The following is a 16,628-nucleotide window of genomic DNA, read 5'->3' on the forward strand; positions in this document are numbered from 1 at the left end:
TTTAAAGTGGAATATTTTCTCCATGTTACATAGCGAACAATTTAAATGTCAGTGTGACCATCAGTGTATTTTCACTGGCTTAAAAAACTGCTTGAGTTTTCCTGATATTCAACAAAGTGAACTCATTTAAGATTTGAGAACAACAGTGCAGCGAAAGCAAGTCAAACTACATCAAATGCCTCTAACATTTTATAGATATTTCTAAAGATAAAATAGAAAATACTCTCCTAATCGACCAGTTCCCGATTAGCTGATTCTGAACTTTCTCAAAAACATGTCTGGGAGTGTTTCACTTCTCTTTCCTGAAATCGGTGTCAGATGATCGTCTCCGTGTGAAGCTGCATGTGAAGGTAATGTTTTTCAGTCTGTAATATTTTCATGGTTAACATCAGCTGTGTGCAACGTAGTTCGAGCACAAACAGCATAAATCTTCCCTTCTGTAGTTCACGCTAACAGACTCACAGCTGTACCAACGAGAGTTAAACCTTCTTCCATCTGTTAGTGTGTGAGTATAATTCTGGAATCAGCAGAGCTGTTTTTGAATTCATGTTTTCATGAAATGTTAGAAACAGGTTGTTTTGAAAGGTTTGACCTGCTTTTGTAACTTAAAGCACTAAAAGTTGATTTTCTTCTCTGCTCTCTTGAAGCACGTCTGCTTTATTGAAATATTTCCCCTTTTCCTTACACAATCGAAGTATTGCATCACATATTTATGTGCTGAACATGACAGTAAACCAGAAACAGCTGACGTTATTAATGAAGAGCATTTTTATTTTTATATTTTATTAATATTTTATTAATTAATGAGATGATCACATGCTCTATTGTTTTGTGTTGTTTTCTATATGTACTCTCATGAAACAGTGATTGCTAAGATGTTAGTATCTGAAGAGGAACTTAATCAAGGGACTTCCTGGTCATCTGATATCCATAACACTGTTTATTACATATTTACTTTTTCTTCTTCTTTTTTTTTTTACACCAGTTTGTATATTTGTACATTTTATATATTGTTCTCTGTTAATGCTGTTCATATGTATATTGTGCTGCAGAACTGAGAGTCAGGGGAGGATGGTTGGAAATTTGTGATCATTGTTTGGTCATGCCTCCCCTGTTTAAGCAGCACAGGATTCTTTTTATAGCAGAGGGACATATAACTGTGTGTCATCTAACTGTGAAGGAATTATGTAAATCAAAAATAAAAGACGCATTGGCTGCCAGAGAAGTAAGCATTCAGCCACAGAGAAAGTTTTGTTTGTTTGATGAATCAAAGAGATGAAAACAAGATCATGAATCCTAATAAAAGGTCTGTAGACAGTGTAGGAGCATTCTGGCTGCATTCTTAAATACTTTTAAAAAATTTAAACACACAGAACTGAGCAGTCATATCAGCTGTTAGTCATGATGACCTTGATGAGGACACTTTCTGTGTTATGGCGAGCTCTAACACCTGGGTGAAAACTATCAAATATATTATTCACACAATAGTTTAACTGAAATGACAGTTTAGAAATGTTTAAGGCTTTTTCTTTCATAATTCACTGATTGAGTCGGTGCAACATTTAAAGGAAAAAAAGGAACTTCATCTTAACCAGTTTGGAAACTGAAACCTAATTACTGACTAAATGCAACTCCTGACTCTTGGTGGCACTGTCACTTGGTGTTTGCTATCACGTCCTGTTCCTGCTCAAACACAGTGGTGTTTTTGAGTAGCTTATCTGCTTAGCAATTTAATTAAAAACTGTTTTCATAAACAGTTCAAAACTTTTTTCATAGTACAGGGCTCTAGACTAACCTTTTACCATGGGCGTACCGGTATGCCCAACTTTAAAGAGTTAGGCGTACCGGCACAAAAGTTAGGCGCACACAAATTATATAATAATTTATATAACATGTGTTTTTCTGGATACACTGTGCTTTTTCAGCATTCAAAGATTGATGACACCGTGTCAGCCCTCTGGCTATGAATTTCAGAAGGATCAGGCCTTAACTTAACAGAAAAGTTAGCAATAGTTCTTTTCCTATTACAGCTACATCCACTTCTGTCGTGCCTAGGCTGCTCACAAGGGCTGGGTATCATCACTGATTTCTATAATCCATTTGATTCCGGTTTTCAAAGTCCCGATTCGATTCAACTTAGCCTCAGACAGTCAGAAATATTATAATTCTGATCATTTATCAGTACTGACTTCATCAGAATTGTGAACATCACAGCAGATGCCTTTGTGTGAAAGTAACTGAGAATAAAACACAGAAAAACATGAAGGAGATTTTCCTGGTCTGGCTTTTTATAGCAGATAACCTTAAAAATATTCTACAATGTTCTGCATATAAAGTTTAAATTTCTTCAGTATTGAACAACAGAAAAAATAGGCTTTCTTGTCCGAAGTCATTTAAGTGAAAAAAAGAAAAGAAAAAGACAGCAGCCACAGCGCTGTAAACAACGGTAGACTGGTGGGTAATAAGCGAATGAATAATACAGAAAACAGAGATTGGAGACGGGAAGCTGTTCTTGAAGTACAGAGAGAGATAGAGAGAGAGCTAGCTGTGCATGAAGTGTGATTTTAATAGTCGTGGAAGCAAAACAGCAAAATTCATGACGACATTGATCAAATGTGAAGCGCAGTTTGCTGCTTGTTTTGCTGCTGGCTCAGTGAATTTTGGTTGGAGAGACAAAACCTGCAGCTCAGAATCAACGCAAAAAGACGTAATCACAGCGCAGACCGGACGCATCAGAACCGCTAAGCTCCAACAGCGTGTCCGTCTGCGGGCCGTCGGGTGAGAAAGTCGAGAAAGACAAAGTTGAATCTGATGCGTCGGGTCCGTTCTGTGTTTACGTCTTTGTGTGGAATCCGTGTACCTGCTCTCATTTGCTGTTTGGTTGTTGTTGAAATGGTTTTGTGAGCTTTAATCTGGCAAAACACAGTTATATTTAAAAGTTGATTCAGGATTTAATGAATTGATATCGCTTTATTCAACCTACTCACCTCCCACTTCCACCTGCACTTTCAACTGGACTACGGCCAATCAGAGAGGTCCCGCCCCTGACTATCTCTGATTGGTTTAGTCCACGATAAGGGCAAAATGTGTGTCTGTTGTTGACCACAGGGAAGGTTGCAGATTTCTCTTCACCTGTCCCTCCTGCACTTTCCTGCTCATTGTGTCAGATGTTTAGCTACTCCTTGGCCTCCTTTAGCAGTAATGATACCTGTAACACATGTAGCATATTTGCAGCTCTGGAGGCCAGGATTACTGAATTAAAGACTCGGCTTCGCACCCTTGATTTATCCGTAGCTAGCCAGGCCCCTGTAGCTGGTGCAGCCGAAGATAGTGTAGCCCAAGCAGCTGAGGAAAGAGGGCGGCTGGCTGATGATGAGGAGGAAGCATAGTCCTAAACAGAAGCCCCAGGTACACCACCAACCTGTTCATGTGTCTAACCGTTTTTCCCCACTCTGCGATACACCCGACCACTCTGTGACACTCTGGTAATTGGTGATTCTGTTCTCAGACATGTGAAGCTAGAGACACCGGCAACCATAGTCAATTGTCTTCCAGGGGCCAGAGCAGGCGACATTGAGGGAAATTTAAAACTGCTGGCTAAGGGTAAACGTAGATTCAGTAAAATCATAATTCACGTCGCAGTAATGACACCTGGTTACACCAATCAGAGGTCACTAAAATCAATATTGAATCCGTGTGTAACTTTGCCAAAACAATGTCGGACTCTGTAGTTTTCTCTGGTCCCCACCCCAAGCAGACCAGGAGTGACATGTTTAGCCGCATGTTCTCCTTAAATTGCTGGCTGTCTGAGTGGTATCCAAAAAACAGTGTGGGCTTCAAAGATAATTGGCAAACCTTCTGGAGGAAACCTGGTCTTGTTAGGAGAGACGGCATCCATCCCACTTTGGATGGAGCAGCTCTCATTATTGTACGATCTGCTGTACCATATAAAGCACCTTGAGGCAACTGCTGTTGTGATTTGGCGCTATATAAATAAAATTGAATTGAATTTAAAAGAATATTTTACTTGTTTTTTAAATGAAAATATTTTGTGTAATATTCTCATCTTTATTTTGGTCTTAAGTATGGGCTGTAAAATAATCAAATTCAACTCAATTTTATTTATATAGCATCAAATCACAGCAAGAGTCGCCTCAAGGTGCTTTATATTGTAAGGTAGACCCTACAACAATACATACAGAGAAAAACCCAACAATCAAATGACCCCCTATGAGCAAACACTTCGGTGACAGTAGGAAGGAAAAACTCCCTTTTAACAGGAAGAAACCTCTGGCAGAACCAGGCTCAGGGAGGGACAGCCATCTGCTGCGACAGGTTGGGGTGAGATAAGGAAGACGGGATAAAGACATGCTGTGGAAGAGAGACAGAGATTAATAACAGGTATGATCCAATGCAATGTCTATTAATACATAGTGAGTGAGAAAAGGGACTGGAAAGGAAAAACTCAATGCATCATGGGAATCCCCCGGCAGCCTACGCCTATTGCAACATAACTAAGGGAGGATTCAGGGTCACCTGATCCAGTCCTAACTATATGCTTTAGCAAATGCAACATTTTCAATTTTGTCCACATGATGGACAGAATGTAACTGTGTGCTTTTTGCAGATGTACTTCTTGCATTTCTTACAAAAAGTGCTTGTTTTAATGTCTTCTCGTGAGGGACAGACCTGGCATCTTTTCCATTTCTTTACACCCGTATCCACTGGATCCACTACAGATTGGTTGGATGGTGCACACTTAACCTTTTCAATGACAGCTGATGCTGCTGGGGATTGAGCTGGTCTGACTCGCATCTGGATCTTGGGAGTGACAAGACTTTTTCCCAGTTCTTCCAGGAAAAGCCGACGTCAGAACAATTTACCCGCATTCCAATATTGGTGGATTTCACTCCACAGGACATAGGCATTGTAAGCAGACACATCCAAAATGTGGAAAATTTCCAAGGGCCAAAGACCTGTCTTGCACTGGCAGCTGTATGTTGCTGTGACTTTGTCAAGATTGTCTACTCCTCCTTTGGTGGAGTTGTAGTCTAGGATCATTTGTGGTTTTTTGTCTTCTCTTGTGCTCAGACATGCATCTGTGTGCATTGTGCTCATGACAAGAACATTGTTATTTATCTTTGGGCAGTATGAAACAACTGTTGCTTTCTCAGTGAAAAGAAATATTGAGTAATGCAGAGATCTTCCCTGCATCTTCAAAATTTCACTGGGAAGTTCTGGCTTTTTTCTTCTGATTTTTCCCAACATAGTCAGCTTTCTCTTCAGAAGTTCCTCTCCAAGCCAGTAGGATGTAAAGAAATTGTCACAGGTGATGTTATCCCCTTGCAGCCCTTCACTCATCTGCAGCACCACACACATCCCCTGATTCTTCTCAGATGCTCCTCCAGGTAGCTTTCCAGTGTACACTTTCATATTCCATGCATAGCTAGATTTTGCATCACAAGGCTACCCATATTTTGATGCAATACTTGGCTGGCTTGTTGGGCATATACTGTCAGAAAGGACAGCGACCCCTGAATGGGACAAGGCGCTCATCAACAGTAACGTGGGAACCAGGGTTGTACAACAAAGGTAGAATTTCCACCCATTTATCCCATTTATTTATCATCTGTGATTGCAGCAAGTTTGTCTCTTACACATCAACCAGCTCTGGTTTCGTGGTTGTCAAATCTGATCACATGAGATATCTTGAGAAATGACATTTGTTGCTTGAAAGATTGGCCTTCCATTCTCTTCATTCCATAGACTTGCAGTTGCTTCTCCCTTGGACCTGTATACTCCAGCTAATATCAGATATTCCAATATAAGCATGCAAGTCAGTCTGATCCAGTGGCTTCCATTTCTCTTGAAATACACGCCTCCCCTCCAAGTTAGTCATGTCCAGTATAATTCTTTCTATTGGAGGGGATGTGAAGAGTTGAAATGCTGATTGAATATCATCAACTCGTGTGATGGCAAATCTTGTAGGACCAGGAGTCATTTTGATGATATTAGAAGATGACAGCCTACCTTGACTTCGGTGTGGTGATAATGACCATTTTATATTACTATCTTTAGATGTCCATGTCTCCTCTGTGGATGATGATTGCTGCATTCCTTGGTTTTCATTTGATGTGGAGATAGCGGTACAGTCCCTCTCAGAATCATCCTCCTCGTCTGAAAACTGGCAGTCTGGACCATCAATAACATTGTCCTCGGCCTCTGAAAGATCCTCAGTCTCTGAAACATCTTCTTCTTCATCACTATCCCAGTTGAAGAGCAATGATAAAGCTTCTTCAGCCTTCAACCTTCTGGAGCTCATTTTTAGTCTGTTGAAATGACATGAGAACAGTGACAGGAATAGGCGAGAAAGGGCAGGAATTTCTTGCATACACACCTGCGTCTGAATGTATATTCAGTGGCAGTCAAAACAAAGTACTTCAAAGAGAAATGTTTATTTTTGATCTAAACAACTTTTCACTTACATAAAAGTGTGTGTGTCAAATTGACCCACAACATCATCTTTGTATACAAACATTGCAGAGACATTCCGGGACACATCAAAGTGTCCATATTTTACACACCAGTTCATGACCCCAGATGAGAAAAGGTCATAAACTTTCATGAAGAAAAAGAAAGGAGGACCAGTACTTTGGTCAACACAAAAACTGGAATGGGTCAAATTGACCCTTAACATAATAAAACATCATTTCTCACGTTTTTACTGAAAAATTGCTTATTTACTCCTGACTGAAAGTCATTTGTTCCTCTAATCACTCCATCAGTTTTTTGTTAATCTTCAATATTTCCTGATGAGTGTTGTCACATTATCAGGAGTCAACAGTCTCAGGCTGCAGTCGCACACACTAAACCCAGTCCTAATAAGGACTCACTGACTGCTCTTGACTGGACTTGTTGGTATGACGCTGAAGTTCAGTGAGGAGCTCAGACTTGTGAGAACAAGAGGACTCACTTGTAGAACTTTACTTCTCAATGCACTCTGGGTAGTGACGTCACACGGTCGCACCGCATCGAGTTCACAGTTAGCAGCAGCTTCTGTTCAACCTTTCCAGTTTGAACCACAGCAATCCGAGAGAGAGAATGAAAATAGTCAACCAGTACTTAGTTTAGATGAAGATGAAAGCAATCCATCACACGAGGACACGAGAGTGAGGGAAAACTACTGGTCTCCATGCGGCTACTGCTTGCCAGTGGCGTGCCAGATTATGTCTCCCCGACAGAATTTGTTTACCCTGCGTTGGGACCTTGGTAAAACATCGGATGGGATCATTTAAATAAACCAATGACATTTTGACTGATCATTATTTGTATCCTTCTGTAACTGTACAGAACTGTACTGAGATAAAACCTCCAAAATTTCAGGAGCAATACGTCTTTGGACAGGGGGAGCAAATTGTGGTAGAATCACCCTGATATTATTTGCATCCCACTGTAACTTTACTGTATAAAGAGCTAACATCTCCAAAATTTCTGAAGTAGTTAGTAAGAAGTGTTTATGAACTACAAATCACGAACGTGGGATACTGTTAGTCCATGATTTCGAAAGGCCAGTGTTTGCACCCGACGCAGGGGAAACAAATTCTGTCGGGGATACCTAGTTTGGCACGATGGCTTCAAAGTTTTGGTGCACTGGTGTTGCATGGAGAATCTGTAAAAATAACGATATCATAATTTCACTGTATAATAAAAATTTGAATTCTATTAATGTTTTTATCTTGCGGTTATGTAATACCATGGATAGCTACTGCCATAAAACTGAGTTCTTTACAACAAACACTCTCAGTCGCCGCTGCCATTGGCAAGCAGTAGCCACATAGACACCAGTAGTTTTCCCTCACTCTCGCATCCTGGTGTGACGGATTGTTTTCATCTTCATCTAAACTAAGTACTGGTTGACTGTTTTCATTCTCTCTCCCGGATTGTTCTTGTTCAAACTGGAAAGGTTGAACAGAAACCATTTCTAGTGCTGAGCAGCATCTGCTGGGTCCATTTTGTGTCAAGTCGTTCACCGGGGTTCACCAGTGTGCAATTATTTCAGGACCCAGATGCAGATGCTGACACAGGAGTGCAGTTTGAACAAAAAGCGATCCTTTATTTGCATGATTTCAGGAGTTAAACATAAAACACTAAGCAAACTAAGAAACACTGTGAAACTATGACAAGGACTATGACTTTGACTAAGACTACGGTGGAAACAACAGAAGACCTGACAATGACATACAGAAAACAGAGGTCTTAAATACACCAGAGGTAATCAGGTGAAGTGGAAACACAAGGGGAAACAGCTGACACACATGAAACCAATGACAGGACAGGGGAAGTGAAACTAATTACAAAGACAGAGAACAAAAGACTCCTTCAAAATAAAACAGGAAACATGGAGAAAAAGTACAACAATCAGTGAAATAAAACTAAAATGCACACAACACTGGGTCGCAGACCCAGTACCATGACAGGTGTTCCTGCTGCTCCAGCACGGTATAGGTGACGGCGCTAAACGGTGTTAAAAAAGTTAAAAAAAATTTAAAAAACAGCTGCCATGTCTCTCTGCTCGCTCAGGAGTCACCAACAAACAAAGAGCCCCACACCCAAACAATAAAATCTTGTTATGTGGGATAAACCAGACACTTAGGTGATTAGTCCAAACAGTTTAGGGTGGCTCATGTTTATTCTGTAACTTTCTGGGCTTCTCCTATTTGGAGATGATCCTTCTGCTGGCAATGCTCCCATTACCATGACAACCATTTTCTGCATTATTCGCTTCTACCGTTGTTTACAGCTCTGTCGGCCGCTGTTTTTTTCCCTTTTACTTACTTCCGAAAAGAAAACCTAATTTCTGCTGTTCAATAGGCTTCTGAACAAATTTAAACTTTTTAAAATTGTGCAAAATGCAAAACGCTTAGCTGTGTCTCTAATAAAACCGTTGTAACGTCAGAGGTAATGTTCATATGTTGATTAATGGTTTTCTTTAGTTTTTGATGTACTGCAGAATATTTTTATAAAATCCCAGGCCAGGAAAACCACCTTCATGTTTTTTTCACTTTATCACTTTATCTTCAGCTACTTTGACACAAAGGCATCTGCTGTGATGCTCACACCTTTGATAAAGTCTGGAAAGTGTCAGCTTCCTTTTTATAGATACAAAAATATGTAAATGTACTGATCTGAATTATAATATTTCTGACTGTCTGAGGCAAAATTTCCCAGATTTAAATCGAATCGAATTTAATCGAATCGTGGATTGAATCGATTCGGGACCTTGTGAATCGGCATCGAATCGATTCTAGAAATCAGTGACGATACCCAGCCCTAGTTAAAAAGGGGGTATAGTGCATAGTATGAATGAGGCCACATTGCTGTGAAGGGCCTTCCCCAAACCACAGCTCAGTTCATGTCCAAGCACTCACCATTAGCTACTAAAACTCCTTCAATGCTAAGATGACGATGTGGGCCCACTTAGTGAATAACATATTAGCCGTACAGATAAACATAAATAGAAAAACAACATAAACAGTTGTCAGGTGAGAGTAGCAGATAATAAGGATTGAATATAATGCTGAATAACTAAATGCTGCTAATCTGTGACGTACCTCCAAGCAGCATCACATCATTTCTTTACTTTGAAATTTAACACTAGTTAGCTTAGCTAGCAGAGCAGCTAGCAGTTAAAGTTGAACTCTATAAGCAGTCAGCTTGGTCCTAGTAGTTAACTGGATTTTATGTTAATTGGTCTAGATTTGTTTACATATCCCAGTCTCTGAGTTCCAGATGTTGCGGATTCATTAATTTATGTGAGACTCTGACATAATTTGATCAGATGAAAGACTTTACAGATAAACAACAACAGCTGCCGTCTAGCTTGACTTGAACATGTGTGTTTGCTGCGATTTAAATCACAAGCTGACATCTTCCTTCTGAAAGCACCGAGCAGCTAAATGGATGTTTGAGTTTACCTGCATACATGGTGTTCACCTGTTCACCTGTTTAACACCTGCCTGCTCAGTAACATGGTCTCAAACAGAGAAACAAAGAACATGTTTATTTGTGAGATTGCTGTCGTGGAGTCACCAGTTTATTTCTGAATCACTGACTTTTATTCTCGGTCAGCTCATTTATTGAGTTAAAGAGATAAACCCACACAACACTGACAGACTGTGTGTGTGTTCTTCATAACACCTTATTCATCCATCCATCCATTCACTTCCGCTTATCATTTCCAGGGTCGCGGGGGGCACACGAGCCTATCCCAGCTGTCATAGGGCGAGCGGCAGGGTATAGTGACAACTGTGATGAACAGGTCGCCAGTCCGTCGCAGGGCCAACACACAGACAACCATTCACACTCACATATTCACACCTATGCGCAATTTAGATTAACCAATTAACCTATCCCCACTACTACATGTCTTTGGACTGTGGGAGGAATCCTGAGTACCCAGGGAGAACCCTGGCAAACATGGAAACACATGCAAACTCCACAGAGAAAGACCCCGGCCTGATGATGGAATTGAACTCAGGACCTTCTTGCTGTGCGGCAACAGTGCTAACCACCGTGCCACCATGCTGCCCCATAACACCTTATTCAATAATGTAATTGTCCTCAGTCTCACACCATTACCGGGAATCATGGGCATGTGTTCTGAATCTGCAGTAGGTGTTAAACAGCGGACAGAGTTAACACCATGTTTGCCAGTATACTCAAAGCTCAGGCGATCTGCTCGATGGTGTCAGACGGAAAAACCCAACTTGTAAATTTATGTCACAGAGACTCAAAGGTTTGACTCCAGCCAGAGGGCTGCTTTACTATTTTAACTAATGTAAAAATAATTTTAATCAAAAAAAATTGGTATTGAAGGATAATACTGACATTTATGCACATATACATGTTAACCTGAGAGAGCTTTTTTTCTGTGAGGTCTTTAATCTGGTTAAATCATGTAACATAATCAGTTTCGGGAAGGTTACTTTTAAAATGTATTCCACTACAGATTACAGAATACATGCTCCAAAATGTATTTTGTAACGTATTCCGTTACTCAATGAGAGTAACATATTCTGAATACTTTGGATTACTTAATATATTATCATGCTTTTTACAACTACGTGAATGTACTATTGCTGTGTGATTTATTACTATTACTGAAGGTCACCTGCCATACCAATACCAACTATATTTTTAAATCTTAATGACTAACAGTAGGGTGAACATTAGGTAAGGCTGCACTTTTTGCAGCGATCTCGTGTAGAAAACTATCCTGCACGCATATAAAACAGGTTCGCGGCTCCGAACCGTAGTAAAGGGACCTCTGACTAATATGTTGGGTTCCGTGTCGGGCTCGTAGTCGAGGAAAACACAAACAAAGTGTACAGTCAAGTTTTAATAGCTTACTTACAACTGGGCTTATCAGGTACTCTTTTTGACTGCAGTGGTTATTATTATATTTACATGCTTCCAGCTCCCGTTTCTGGTCGGTGACAACTTGTAGTTTTCCCTTTTTTCCCTCCCTGGCGCTCACAGACACATAACGGGTATATGCATCCATTCTCCCTGCAGCATGGACTACACTGCCCATGAGGCTACATTCTTTAGGGCGATGCCTGTAACACTCTGCCTATTACCTTCATATTAAATAATTTTTCAAAATATGTCTTCAGGTCATAATGTATTATGCAAGTAGAGGTGACATGGGCCACAAAGATAAAGACATACAGGCATTAGAGCCTCTTAATGCGTGTTTTGTTTGGGTTTCCACTGGCATGAAATTACCAAAAATAGAGAGGGAATAGCCTAGCACATAAAACAGGAAAAGACCACTGTGTAATCCATTTATTTCAACAAAGTAACTGTATTCTGAACACCACCTTTTAAAATGTTAACTGTAACAGAATACAGTTCATATTTTCTATTTTAAATACATAGCACCGGTAAATATATTCCGTTACTCCCCAACACTGACCATAATCTACTCGGAGAAACCAAGAAATCTGTAGATGCAACATCTGGAACACATTAAAGGATCTAGCAAGTTTACATTAAAACCAGTTAACCTGGGACACTGGGCAGTGTTGCTTTCTGGCATTTCTACAGCCATGACTGACCTGCTGCTTTGTAGGACTACAGTAATGGAGGGATTTGGAGGCTGAACTGGGCTCTGTGACACTTTTTGTAGTAAACTGATGAAAGCTGTGTCTCAGATTGATGTTAGTCCAACACATCAGACATAACCTCTGCAGCTCTCAGTTGATTTGGACATGAATGCTTTGTGTTTCCTCCGCAGGTGAAGTTAGAAAGTGTGTGTGAGCTCATGTGGATGTGAATTCAGCGGCATGGATCAGTGTGAGGACGGAGAGGAGGGAGTCCCTCCCTCTAAAACCACTCTGTGTGGGGAACATGAGAGCCAGGCCAAAGCTCAGAGGTGAGATTACCATCCCTAACTCTCCCTGACTCTTCTCCATGTCACAGCTCAGCACTCACATCACTGCTACATCATTGTTCACAGGAACCAACCTGGCCCTCCACCCAGCTCTGTATCCGTAAAGAGCAACCGGGTGAAGGATTTCTTTCATAATTCAGGGGGGGCAAGGACATCTGAGAGAAGGTAGGTTCTTGTCAATATTAGAATGTCTAAAATTATATCTGCTTTTTATATACAGTGAGGCACATTGTATATTATACATGTTTAATGTTCACTTATTTTTAGGATCCCCCAGAGACTCAAACCTGAACCCAGCTGTTTGTCATTAAAGAGTGACTGGTCTAAAGCTGACCCCATTAATTTTACAATCCAGTCTCTGTCTCCTGCAGAGAGGTGAGCTGTTAGCAAAATGAACTCTTTGATGTCAGTTTGGGGTCTGACTTAAATGATGGTGATGCTTCATTAATTGTTTTTATGTTTCATGGTTTCTAATATGTATCCCCATAGGAGACAAATGGCTCAAAGGACATACAGGAAAAAACAAGGAACTAAACATGAACCTGAACCCAGCTGTGTGTCCTTAAAGAGTGACTGGTCTAAAGCTGACCCCATTAATTTTAAAACCCAGTCTCTGTCTGCTGCAGAGAGGTGAGCTGTTAGTAACATGAACTCTTTGATTTAACTGCTTGATGTTGTTAGAAATCCACTTCAGCAAAAAGGAAGTGATGCTCGTGCTCATGTTTTCTTCCATCAGTCACGTTGTGCTGTATGTTGGAGGAAGTTAGAGGAGGTAACACTAACTTTGCTGCACAGATTTCACTTTTACTCATAAAACTCAGAGCATCAAAAATGACTCAAATACTGTCCCCAAAGTTTGATTCTGTCTGTCTGGACGTGGCGTTTTCAGTGGGAGAAACATTTCGTCGCTCATCCAATTAACTTCTTCAGTCTCAGCTGACTGCAGGTTTCCTCAATCTTATAAACAGTACATTTGCAGAAATTGTGCAAATGTACTGTTTGCATCAAGAGACTTCAACACTGATTATTATTTTTAACTTCTAAAAACAAAAGTCACTTTTATGAAAATCCATCAAATAAAAATCTAACTCTATTCTGCTAAAATGTAGAAAAGAAAGTTTACTCTCTAACTTTGTGCCTTTTGGAAATCACTTCATCTTCTGCTCATTGAACTGTTGACAGAAAAGAAACAAAGCTTCCCCATGCAAATGTGTGCCAAGAAATTTAAAATGTAAAGCAAAAGGAATTCAAATATTTTCTAAATCAACACCTGACCATGAGTTTGCATGTACCTATTACAGCTGCACCATACAGCTTGAAATTCCCTGGCTTAGTCTTTTAAAGTAAAACTACATTAAACACACACAGACAACAGAAAGGCAGAAGGTGAAGAGATTGTCCCTTGAGCTGGATCATTATCTGTTCTTGGAAGTACTTTGGATTTAGGATAAGTGGTGTTAACCATAAAGAAATCAAATGTGACATGAATTATTTGCCTGCAAAGCAAAGAAACATGACTAACTTATTGAATTACCTAAAAATACAACACAAACTATAGGATAATTAATGAATAGGGGCCAAGAAATGACAAGCGATTCAACTGAAACACAAATACAGCTCTCATGCACACACACTGAAATCGCCAATGCGTTTCATTCCATCTGGCCAAAAACTAAACACAGAAAGTAAAAAAGAGTTCAGAAAAAAAAATTCTATTCATCACAGATATTAATCAAACTTTATGGTCAGTTTAACCATTCAGACATTTTAGCTCTGTAAAATGTAATGTAAATCAAACTATTCCCACCAATCATCCCTTTATTGATTTCAGTCTAATCAAATAAATATAAATAAATAAAGATGAATAACTTAAGAAAATAAATACTCAAGAGGCAGCATTGTTGCATAGCGGTTAGCACTGTTCTGTGCTAAAGTTCACCATCTGGCCTTTCTGTGTGGAGTTTGCATGTTCATCTAGTGTTTGCATTGGTTCTGGCAAGGTAATTTAGTTAATCATTAATTAGTCAATAATTTTAAATTTCAGTCCAGTTGTTGCTGGACACTTTCTGAGAAAATTTTCAGCTAGTTTATTTGTTAAGCTGCATTACACTATGCTATGAATCATTACACCATAAAAAGGCTCAGGTAAAAATAAATAGTGTGTATGGAGGAGGTCCAGGGGAGGTACAACAGTCCACCTATCTGTCAAAAATGGCTGAGGTGTTCTGGTTTGGGGCTGCATTTCAGCCAGTGGTGTCGGAGATCTTGTCAAATATGATGAATTATGGACACAGAGTTTGATCCACAATGCAATAGCACAAGGAAAAGCATCTGACTGACAACAGCTTTCTTTTTCAATGATTCCAAACATACCTAGACATGCCTGGACAGAAAAAGTGTGCAGCAGAAGACATTAGTCATGTATTTCCATTTATGTTTGCACCTACTTCCCATTTTTCAATCAATATGTATGTCCATATATGTGGTTGTTTGTGCATGTCCATGGGTATATGAATCAATTGTGTTAAGATGTAAGACACTTCACCCGTTGCCTGCTGGTGGTGGTCAGAGGGCCCGGTGGCGCCAGTGTCCGGCAGCCTCACCTCTGTCAGTGCGCCCCAGGGTGGCTGTGGCTACAATGTAGCTTGCCATCACCAGTGTGTGAATGTGTGTGTGAATGGGTGGATGACTGGATATGTAAAGCGCTTTGGGGTCCTTAGGGACTAGTAAAGCGCTATATAAATACAGGCCATTTACCATTTACCATTTAAGATGTATTACTAATTAGTTATTACTACTTACTAATTGCTTTAATAATTTCTTGATTACTATTATTATTTGATTTTCTAATTCTAATTGTTTTTTAATTCATTAGGTTATCCCAAGAAGGTATGCAACAAGTCTATCTCATGACTTCCTTTCAGAACATATAAATATAGTTATGACTACCAATTAGAAAGGCTCCCTCCTCGGTGTCTGCAGACTGGTTTTTCATGGTGGTTATGCTCCAAGTTACCCCCTGACCTCTGATAAGGTCAGAGGGGAACTCAGAGCTAGCTGATCGCAGTCTAAAAAAAATAAAGATAGTGTCTGTAAAGACGGACACCACACACTGTTATAGTGTTCGTGTTTATGTCCTGGTCCTGAGTCTGACGAGTCAGTGTTTTGTATTTCTTTATAATATTTTATGTTCGTGTTTGTTCTGGTTATTTCTTCTTTTAAGATTTGCCATTTGTTAGATTTCTGTTCTGTGCCTGCCCTGGTCATCAACAGTGCCTGTATCTTGGGTCCTTACTCATAACCCCACACGTCTGCCGTCACAGCTGTAACAGTTTATGAGCTTTTATTGGAGTTTTTCACAGACGGTGACTCTCAGTTCGCAACTGGGCTCAGCGCACACAGGTCTCACTCCGGTTTCTGGCTTCTCTATAAGAAAGGAGATCCTTTTTTACCAGATGGTGACAGTGGCAGAGAAGAGGACATTAAAGAAACTACTGGACATTATGGACAATGCTGGGCATCCTCTGCACAAGGTCATAAACAACCTGAGGAGTCTGTTCAGTGACAGGTTGCTTTTCCCAAAGTCAAGAACCAACAGACTTAAAAATTCTTTTGTCCCACACGCCAGCAAACTGTTTGACCCTTTAAAACCGGTCGGAGTGGGCATGCTCTGCGTTGCGTAACTATTTTTAAATCTCTGTAGAACCGGAACCACATAAGCTAGAGCAATAACTTTTTTTGCATCTGAAACCAAAGGAGTTGTACTTACATCTTATGCCATTAGCTTGTCCTAGGTCACAGTGTCCTTCCAGATATAGCTTTGCAAAAATTGCATAAAAAGCACTTGCAGCAACAAAAATATAATATTCCAGAAATACGCTTTGCCGATCCGATCAGCTGTTCGCAACATTTCCTAGGTTGGAATAGACATCAGCGTGAACAATCGCATGTCCGCCATTACCTGGCCGAACTTGAAATGCTCCCAAAAATGGCACTACAGCATGTAAAAAAATAAAGATAAGCTTTGGCAGATTTGGTTCTATGGTAGGTCTTAAAACGTTAACTCCTCGTTGGAGGGGAGAGGGAGACGAAACAGGGGGACAAAGGAGGGCGGGAACAACTGAACAGTAGTGCTTTCTTTAACTGTGCAATATTTGCAATTTTTTTTTATATT

The 16,628-nt window shown here is 40.1% G+C and overlaps 2 pseudogenes; one reads left to right on the top strand and one right to left on the bottom strand.

The window, feature by feature from the left end:
- Positions 1-319: 319 nt before the first annotated feature.
- The window catches only part of LOC113019450 (protein NLRC3-like), a 33,700-nt pseudogene continuing 17,391 nt past the window's right edge, over positions 320-16,628 (top strand).
- On the bottom strand, positions 4,870-5,629 carry LOC113014506 (piggyBac transposable element-derived protein 4-like; annotated as a pseudogene).

The sequence above is a fragment of the Astatotilapia calliptera genome, chromosome 3, assembly GCF_900246225.1.
Source record: "Astatotilapia calliptera chromosome 3, fAstCal1.2, whole genome shotgun sequence".
In the NCBI taxonomy this organism is placed as follows: Eukaryota; Metazoa; Chordata; class Actinopteri; order Cichliformes; family Cichlidae; genus Astatotilapia; species Astatotilapia calliptera.